Raw genomic sequence first — 8,825 nt, 5'->3', positions numbered from 1 at the left:
AAACAGTGTAGGTCTGACTTGGTAGGATATGTACAGCAAGTAGTAGTAGTAGTAGTAATGAGAGAGAGAGAGAGAGAGAGAGAGAGAGAGAGAGAGAGCGAGAGAGAGCGAGAGAGAGAGAGAGAGAGAGAGAGAGAGAGAGAGAGAGAGAGAGAGAGAAGAGAGAGAGAGAGAGAGAGAGAGAGAGAGAGAGAGATCAGAAGGCATAGGAAAACATAGGAAAAAGTATCTACATTTGATTGTTTACATTTGATTATTAACAATCCGGGGAGGGTGTTAGTTTAGGGTTGAAGTTGCCTGGAGGTGTACTTTTATTGCGGTTTTGAAGGAGGATAGAGATGCCCTTTCTTTTACACCTGTTGGAAGTGCATTCCACATTGATGTGGCATAGAAAGAGAATGAGTTAAGACCTTTGTTAGATCGGAATCTGGATTTAACGTGGTTAGTGGAGCTCCCCCTGGTGTTGTGGTTATAGCGGTCATTTACGTTAAGGAAGTAGTTTGACATGTACTTCGGTATCAGGGAGGTGTAGCGGATTTTATAGACTAGGCTCAGTGCAAGTTGTTTTACTCTGTCCTCCACCCTGAGCCAGCGCACTTTGGAGAAGTGGGTAGGAGTGAGGTGTGATCTGGGGTGGATGTCTAGAAGTAATCTAACTAGCTTGTTCTGGGATGTTTGGAGTCTAGATTTGAGGGTTTTGGAGGTGCTAGGGTACCAGGAGGTGCACACGTAATCGAAAAAGGGTTGAACGAGAGTTCCCGCCAGAATCTTCATGGTGCTTTTGTTGACCAGAGAGGAGATTCTATAGAGAAATCTCGTTCGTTGGTTGACCTTTTTGATTACCTTGGTTGCCATTTTATCACAGGAAAGATTAGCCTCGAGAATGGAACCTAGGTAGGTGACCTCATCTTTCCTGGTGATAACAATGTCACCCACTTTTATAGTGACGTCATTAACTTTCTTAAGGTTGATGTGGGACCCAAACAGGGTTTGCATTGAATTGTCTTGATTTTGATACAGTATGCAAGTTGTTGTTTTTGTTGCAGTTTTAAGTTTTATTTCGAACATGCATACAGTTACGATATGATACATCACATATTTTGGTTGTTTGGAGTCTTCATTTCCATGTTCTCATTACATGTTCAAAAAGGAGTAGGAAGAAGCAGAGCTATTCTTTTTCCACTTCATAACAATTACCTACACTTTTATTCACTTCCTGTTCTAAATTTGTGATGCTCAGTGGCCTTTGTGGTTCGAGTGTCCGCCCTGAGACTGGAAGGTCGTGAGTTCAAACCCTGGCCGAGTCATACCAAAGACTACACAAATGGGACCCATTACCTCCCTGCTTGGCACTCAGCATCAAGTGTTGGAATTGGGGGTTAAATCACCAAAAATGATTCCCGGGCGCAGCCACCTCTGCTGCTTGCTGCTCCCCTCACCTCCCAGGGGGTGATCAAGGGTGATGGTTCAAATGCAGATAATAATTTCGCCACACCTAGTGTGTGTGTGACAATCATTGGTACTTTAACTTAAACTTTTTTAAATTTAAATCATCCGTCCGTTCGTCCATTTTCTACCGCTTGTCCCGTTCGGGGTCGTGGGGGTACTGGAGCCTATCTCAGCTGCATTCGGGCGAAAGGCAGGGTACACTAAATACAGCAGTTCTGATAAATAAATAAATAAAGTCAATTGTTATTCACCTAATGAGATGAATAAGACTGTCACATTTTCTATAAGGTTCAAAATGTTTATCAGGATTCTTCTTCTTTGTACTTTGTAAACACTTTGAGTTTGAACCGTTTCTTGAACTGGATCATTATTACTTTGTTTGACTTCTTTGCTTAATCCATTTCATAATTTGATTCCACATATTGATAAACTAAAGTTGTGAGTGTTGTATATGCATACAACATTTTTCTGTAAGACTATATTTCTCCTCTTTTGTTGAGGAATTGTTGTACATTCTTGGTTAGCCGGTTATAGTTTGATGTGTACATCATTTTAGCTGTTTGCAAATGCACCAAGTCGTTGAATTTCAAAAGTTTAGATTAAATATACAAAGGGTTTGAATGTTCTCTATATCTAACATTATGTATTATTCTAACAGATCTTTTTTGTAACACGGTTAAAGAATGAAGTGTACTTTTGTAGTTATTTCCCCTCATTTCTACACAATAACTCCGATATGGTAACACTGTCGAGCAGTAGAGAAAATTGAGTGATTTTTGGTCCAGAGCATATTTTTTAAAATTCATTATTGACACATTTCTTGCAACCTTTTGTAGTATATTTGGCAGATTTCCAATTCATTTTAACCATATGTCATTCATTCAAAAATTGTGTTTCTTTCACCCTTTCAATGTCTACTCCGTCTATTTGTATTTGTGTTTCTCTTCTTTTACTGAATAGTATTATTTTAGTTATACTGTAGTTTAAGGATAGTCTGTTTTTGATAAACAATCTCTTGTAAATTTATTCTGTTATCATTTGTAGTATCTTCTGTCTTTTCTCCTAAACAAAATGCAGTCCTGTCAACTGCAAATAATATTAACTTTAAGTCATTTGTAACTTTACAAATGTTGTTTAGAGATTGAACAATGTTTGCACCAGTATTAATCCCTGTGGTACGCCGCAAGATATATTTAGCGTTGTAGACGTATGTTCGCCTCGCTTCACGCATAGCTTCCTTCTTGTTGGTTAAGTCACTTCTTATCCAGTTCAAGACCAACCCTCTGATGCCAATTGTTCTAATTTGTTGATTAAAGGGTCTGTCTGCAACATTTACTCAGATGCTTTGAGGCTGCCAACTTTCCAATGTATTGTACATTGTACATCCCGTCAGTTTTTGCATTGCATCATTTTCTAATAGGGTGGATGGAGAATTAGAAACAATGGACTAATGCAGCAACCCCCAAAATATACGATGATCGATATTTACAAGTGGTGATTGCCCTATGACTACCAGGGCTCAGCTTCCCCTAAATCAGGGGTCCCCAAACTTTTTGACTCGGGGGCCACATTGGGTTAAAAAAATTTGGTCGGGGGCCGGGCTGTATACATATATATATTCCGAGCACGATGATGTCATGTTATCGATGGGAAAATGCATTTTTAGACAATATGATTTGCCTGAGCGGCTAGGGGACACCGAGAGTAACAAGCGGTAGAAAACAGATTAGAAAGGACAGATTTAAAATAATAATAATACAAAAATATGTATATATATTTTAATATTTATTTTATTTATTACGGTTTTTTAAATTTTTTTCGTAGTTAAAAAAAAGTATTTTTAATTTTTTGGAACTTCCCGCGGGCCGGATTTTGGACGCTGGCGGGACGGATCTGGCCCGCGGGCCGTAATTTGGGGACCACTGCCCTACTCCCCCCCCGACCCCCACTAAAGAAAGTGGTCAAAAATGTACTTTTGTGTTCACATTTCATTGACTAAATTTGCACTTGGATGATTGGATGAACTGTCTGAGGCTGAATCTTTGATTGAGCGAATCAACGATCTTGAAACATAAAACCACTGCCAGAGAATTTTTCAACTTTCATTTCGTTGTTCCGTGTTGATATGGAGAATTTTACAGTCCAGTAAGGGATGTTTTCTTTATAAAAATCTAGCATAGTTGTATCTTTTATCTGTTATTGGAGACTGTGTTTGTGTTTAGAGAGTATGTTTGAAAATGAGCTTCTCATATTTGAAAGACCAGCAGCCGCCAATGAACAGTTGTTAGCACTGAGAACTGTTTATAACAGGGGTGCCCAAACTTTTTGACTTGTATGTGTATATATATATATATATATATATATATATATATATATATATATATATATATATATATATATATATATATATATATATATATATATATAAACCCCGTTTCCATATGAGTTGGGAAACTGTGTTAGGTGTAAATATAAACAGAATACAATGATTTGTTTTATTGAATACCTTTACCACCATGTTTGTCTGTTACTGAGTAGGATTACACAAAAAGAACACAGTAGCTAACGAAACGAGGGAAGCTTCATGACAAAATTCAGACATGTGGAAGCAGCTCTGCTAGACATATGATAATTAGTGGGTTTGTATGATTATTTCATACGTATGATCAATAATCTCAATATGCATGATCATTTGACTCTTTCAACACATGCTAACAGCAAACACAAACAGTATACATCCTGCCCTGCACCTGATGTTGTCCATTGTCTTACATGCTTCTTTATAGCCAGATGGCGGCGCTGTTCTGCCAATGTCATCTGTTTCTCAGCAATGCTGTTAGTTTAATTAAAAGTAAAACTGCATTATAAGCTTTACCAAAAATGTTCTGTCCAAAGCAACGGCAAATTGGGTGTGTACGATCAAAGTCCTTAAAGCAGGACAATTTTAAGCTTCTCGTGCAATAATTAGTCTGTGTGGGAGGCTGAAGATGTACAAACCCCGTTTCCATATGAGTTGGGAAATTGTGTTAGATGTAAATATAAATGGAATACAATGATTTGCAAATCCCTTTCAACCCATATTTAGTTGAATATGCTACAAAGACAACATATTTGATGTTCAAACTGATAAACATTTTTTTTTGTGCAAATAATCATTAACTTTAGAATTTGATGCCAGCAACACGTGACAAAGAAGTTGGGAAAGCTGGCAATAAATACTGATAAAGTTGAGGAATGCTCATCAAACACTTATTTGGAACATCCCACAGGTGAACAGGCAAATTGGGAACAGGTGGGTGCCATGATTGGGTATAAAAGTAGATTCCATAAAATGCTCAGTCATTCACAAACAAGGATGGGGCGAGGGTCACCACTTTGTCAACAAATGCGTGAGCAAATTGTTGAACAGTTTAAGAAAAACCTTTCTCAACCAGCTATTGCAAGGAATTTAGGGATTTCACCATCTACGGTCCGTAATATCATCAAAGGGTTCAGAGAATCTGGAGAAATCACTGCACGTAAGCAGCTAAGCCTGTGACCTTCGATCCCTCAGGCTGTACTGCATCAACAAGCGATATCAGTGTGTAAAGGATATCACCACAAGGGCTCAGGATCAATTCAGAAACCCACTGTCAGTAACTACAGTTGGTGGCTACATCTGTAAGTGAAAGTTAAAACTCTCCTATGCAAGGCGAAAACCGTTTATCAACAACACCCAGAAACGCCATCGGCTTTGCTGGGCCTGAGCTCATCTAAGATGGACTGATACAAAGTGGAAAAGTGTTCTGTGGTCTGGCGAGTCCACATTTCCAAATTGTTTTTGGAAACTGTGGACGTTGTGTCCTCCGGACCAAAGAGGAAAAGAACCATCCGGATTGTTATAGGCGCAAAGTTGAAAAGCCAGCATTTGTGATGGTATGGGGGTGTATTAGTGCCCAAGACATGGGTAACTTACACATCTGTGAAGGCGCCATTAATGCTGAAAGGTACATACAGGTTTTGGAGCAACATATGTTGCCATCCAAGCAACGTTACCATGGACGCCCCTGCTTATTTCACCAAGACAATGCCAAGCCACGTGTTACATCAACGTGGCTTCATAGTAAAAGAGTGCGGGTACTAGAGTGGCCTGCCTGTAGTCCAGACCTGTCTCCCATTGAAAATGTGTGGCGCATTATGAAGCCTAAAATACCACAACGGAGACCCCGGACTGTTGAACAACTTAAGCTGTACACTCTTAGAAATAAAAGTGCTAAGTAGAACCATATAAGGTTTTTCGGCTCGTCCTCATAGGAGAACCCTTTTTGGCTCCAGGTAGAACCTTTTTATAAAGGTTCCACCTGGAACCCTTTTGGAGGGTTCTACCTAGAACCCAACATGAAGGGTTATACCTAGAACTGTGTGTGTAAGGTTCCACCCAGAACCCCCCATGAGAGGTTCTACAAAGAAAGAACCCACGCAGGGAGTTCCACTAAGAACCCTTTCATGTTTCAAGGGTTTCATCTAGAACCCACACAGGGAGTTCCACTAAGAACCCTTTCGTATTTCAAGGGTTTAATCTAGAATCCACACAGGGAGTTCCACTAAGAACCCTTTTGTATTTCAAGGGTTTCATCTAGAACCCACGCAGGGAGTGCAACTAAGAACCCTTTCGTATTTCAAGGGTTTCATCTAGAACCCACACAGGGAGTTCCACTAAGAACCCTTTTGTTTGTCAAGGGTTTCATCTAGAACCCATGCAGGGAGTTCCACTAAGAACCCTTTCATGTTTCAAGGGTTTCATCTAGAACCCACACAGGGAGTTCCACTAAGAACTCTTTCATGTTTCAAGGGTTTCATCTAGACCTGACACAGGGGGTTCTAAAAACATCCCTTTTCAAAGGTTTTCTCCGATAACCGTCTTATCTTCTGAGGGTTCTATAAAGAACCATGTTGTATTCTACAGATCAGTTTAGTTCATATTATATTGTGGTCATTTATCATGTTGACATTGAACAAACATTCAAAACATTTTAATGAGAAAAACATTTATTTAAAGATAGTCCAACAAAACAGGAGAGGCTGTTTAGGTGCCAGGGGAGAACAGGTCAAAAGTCAGCATAGGTCCAGTGGAATCAGCAACATGACAGGCCAGACACATCATGCTGTCCTCAGTAGGTGAATTTGTGTAAATAAATCTCCAGCAATGGTGACATGGCAGAAAGAGACACAAAATAGTTTTAGTTCAATCAATCCAAGGTGCACTTACTGCATTTACTGTGCCTTATTGTAAGCTATCTACAAACAATACAATAATGCATGGTCCAATGAAAAGAATCAGTGTACATACTGTATGTACTAATTGTGACAGTGGAACAGAATCATGAGAAAGTGAGGGAATCCCACAAAGTTTTCACATTGATTTAAATAATGTTGAAATACTTTTCAGTGTTATGTAATAAGTACTCAAAATGTTACGTATTGTAACAATAATGGAAATCTAGAGACGTCACTATGCCAAAATCAAACAAAATGTATTGGTCCAAAATATGTATTAAATAAGGGATATTTTTTTATCAATATGTACAAACAAAGAGCAGCAGCAGGAATTTGACCATTAACAAGAACATAAAGCATGAAATCCCATGCTGCAACACATCTACTCACTACTCCCCACTTCCGACACAGTTGTATAGTCTCTTCACTAAAATGGGTACAACACTGTGGTCCTTGATCCCCAACACAAATCTTTCAATGAAAATAAGAGTTTTTCTCAGTTCCTTTGGGTACTGGACAGCAAAAACAAAATAGAGTGACATTAATGCACTCATAGCATATGATTTGTCCATGCTGCTGTCCTCAGTCAAAACCTGTATACCATCCAGGTATAGGGTTATCCTTTCTGCCTGCAAAGGGTTCCCCTCGTGTGTGTTATGGAGCATGATTGCTGGAGTAGGCACGCTTGGCTCCTATGCAATAAAAACAGATACATGTCAGTAAATAAAACCTGCTGTGAAAACAGCAAAATGACTCAATGTTGCCATAATATGGATAATGCCAATTCCTAAATCTTGATCTTAAATGCAGTGTTTACCTCCAGTAGAGTGTATAGAAAGGATGAGTCCTCTCTGAAAATGGAAGGCAGCAGTAGAATTGCTGCATCCTTAATGAGTCCTGAGGAAATAAAATTATTCTGTAATATTTTTTGTTTTCAGAAATACAGATTGTGGCTCCTATAGATACACATATAGGCCTAGATACCTCGTCTTACTGAATCATCCAGGCAGGCATTGATTGCCCTCTGGCAGCAGTCCTTTAAGTCACACATAGATGCTCTTTGAACCATTTTCGTTGCCATTCGAACCAGCTCTGTGACCATTCTGCGATCAGCTTCTACAAGGAATTGCTCCTTCATCTCCCACAGAAGCTGTAAGGAGGGATAAAAAGTGTCATCTCAAAATACTTGATGATCATAAATGAAATAATACACATACAATTAAATATGGTCAATTCAATGCTTGAAGATACCAACTATTTTAGGAAGCTTCAGTGCGGGAAACTTTTCGATGATTTCCTCTGCCTTGGCAGTTGCCATGAAGGTCTTTCGGTATGCATAGGTTTGTCTCATTCTCTCCTTTAAAAGAGTTCAGATCTGGGTGTACCTTAAGCATCTCTGTAGATTGATATGAGCTTCAATGCTCCTTTCATCCTCTCTACATTCTTCACTCTCCTGAGCCTACATGCATTCAAGAAAAATGACAAGCAATATAGTAAGAGGTAACCATTAAGATGAGGTGTACATGTTTTTTAAAAAGTTATATAATATGGAAGAATCATCCTCTCTGTAACCTTCGTCTTGTGTTATCTTTCTGCTACCACTATGTTGGAGACCAAGCTCAAGCCCAGTCTCCCTGCTCCTCCTACCCGCACATTAGTGTGTGCTCAACATGGATGTATTAGATCCATGGTGCTCACCAACCCACCCATCCCTCCAAAGACGAGCTAGATGGCGACCACAACGCCGCTACCGACAACGTTAAAGCTCCTTCTCACATTGACAATTTATACTATAATATTTCATTAAAATAACAACTACGATAACCTTTTTAGAATGATTTAAGATTAATTGTACAGATATATTGTAACCTATTTTGTTATGGCAGCTCTCAGCAGAGCTTTGTCAGGTATTGTATTGTTTGACCACAATACAATTTGTTTGTTTGTTTTCTACAAGAAAACAAACAAATAAGCAAACGAACAAAACATAAGAAAAAAATGCTTAGTCCACCTTTTACCATAAAAGTCCTCAGCTAGGGTCAAGCATGCTGAAATAAGATATTATATTTAGCTCACCTTGATTCTCAGAAGTTTCTTCTGTTCTCTCTCTTGTTCTTCTT

This window comes from Nerophis lumbriciformis, linkage group LG10 (assembly GCF_033978685.3).
Source record: "Nerophis lumbriciformis linkage group LG10, RoL_Nlum_v2.1, whole genome shotgun sequence".
Lineage (NCBI taxonomy): Eukaryota > Metazoa > Chordata > Actinopteri > Syngnathiformes > Syngnathidae > Nerophis > Nerophis lumbriciformis.
This window is presented reverse-complemented; position numbering follows the sequence as displayed.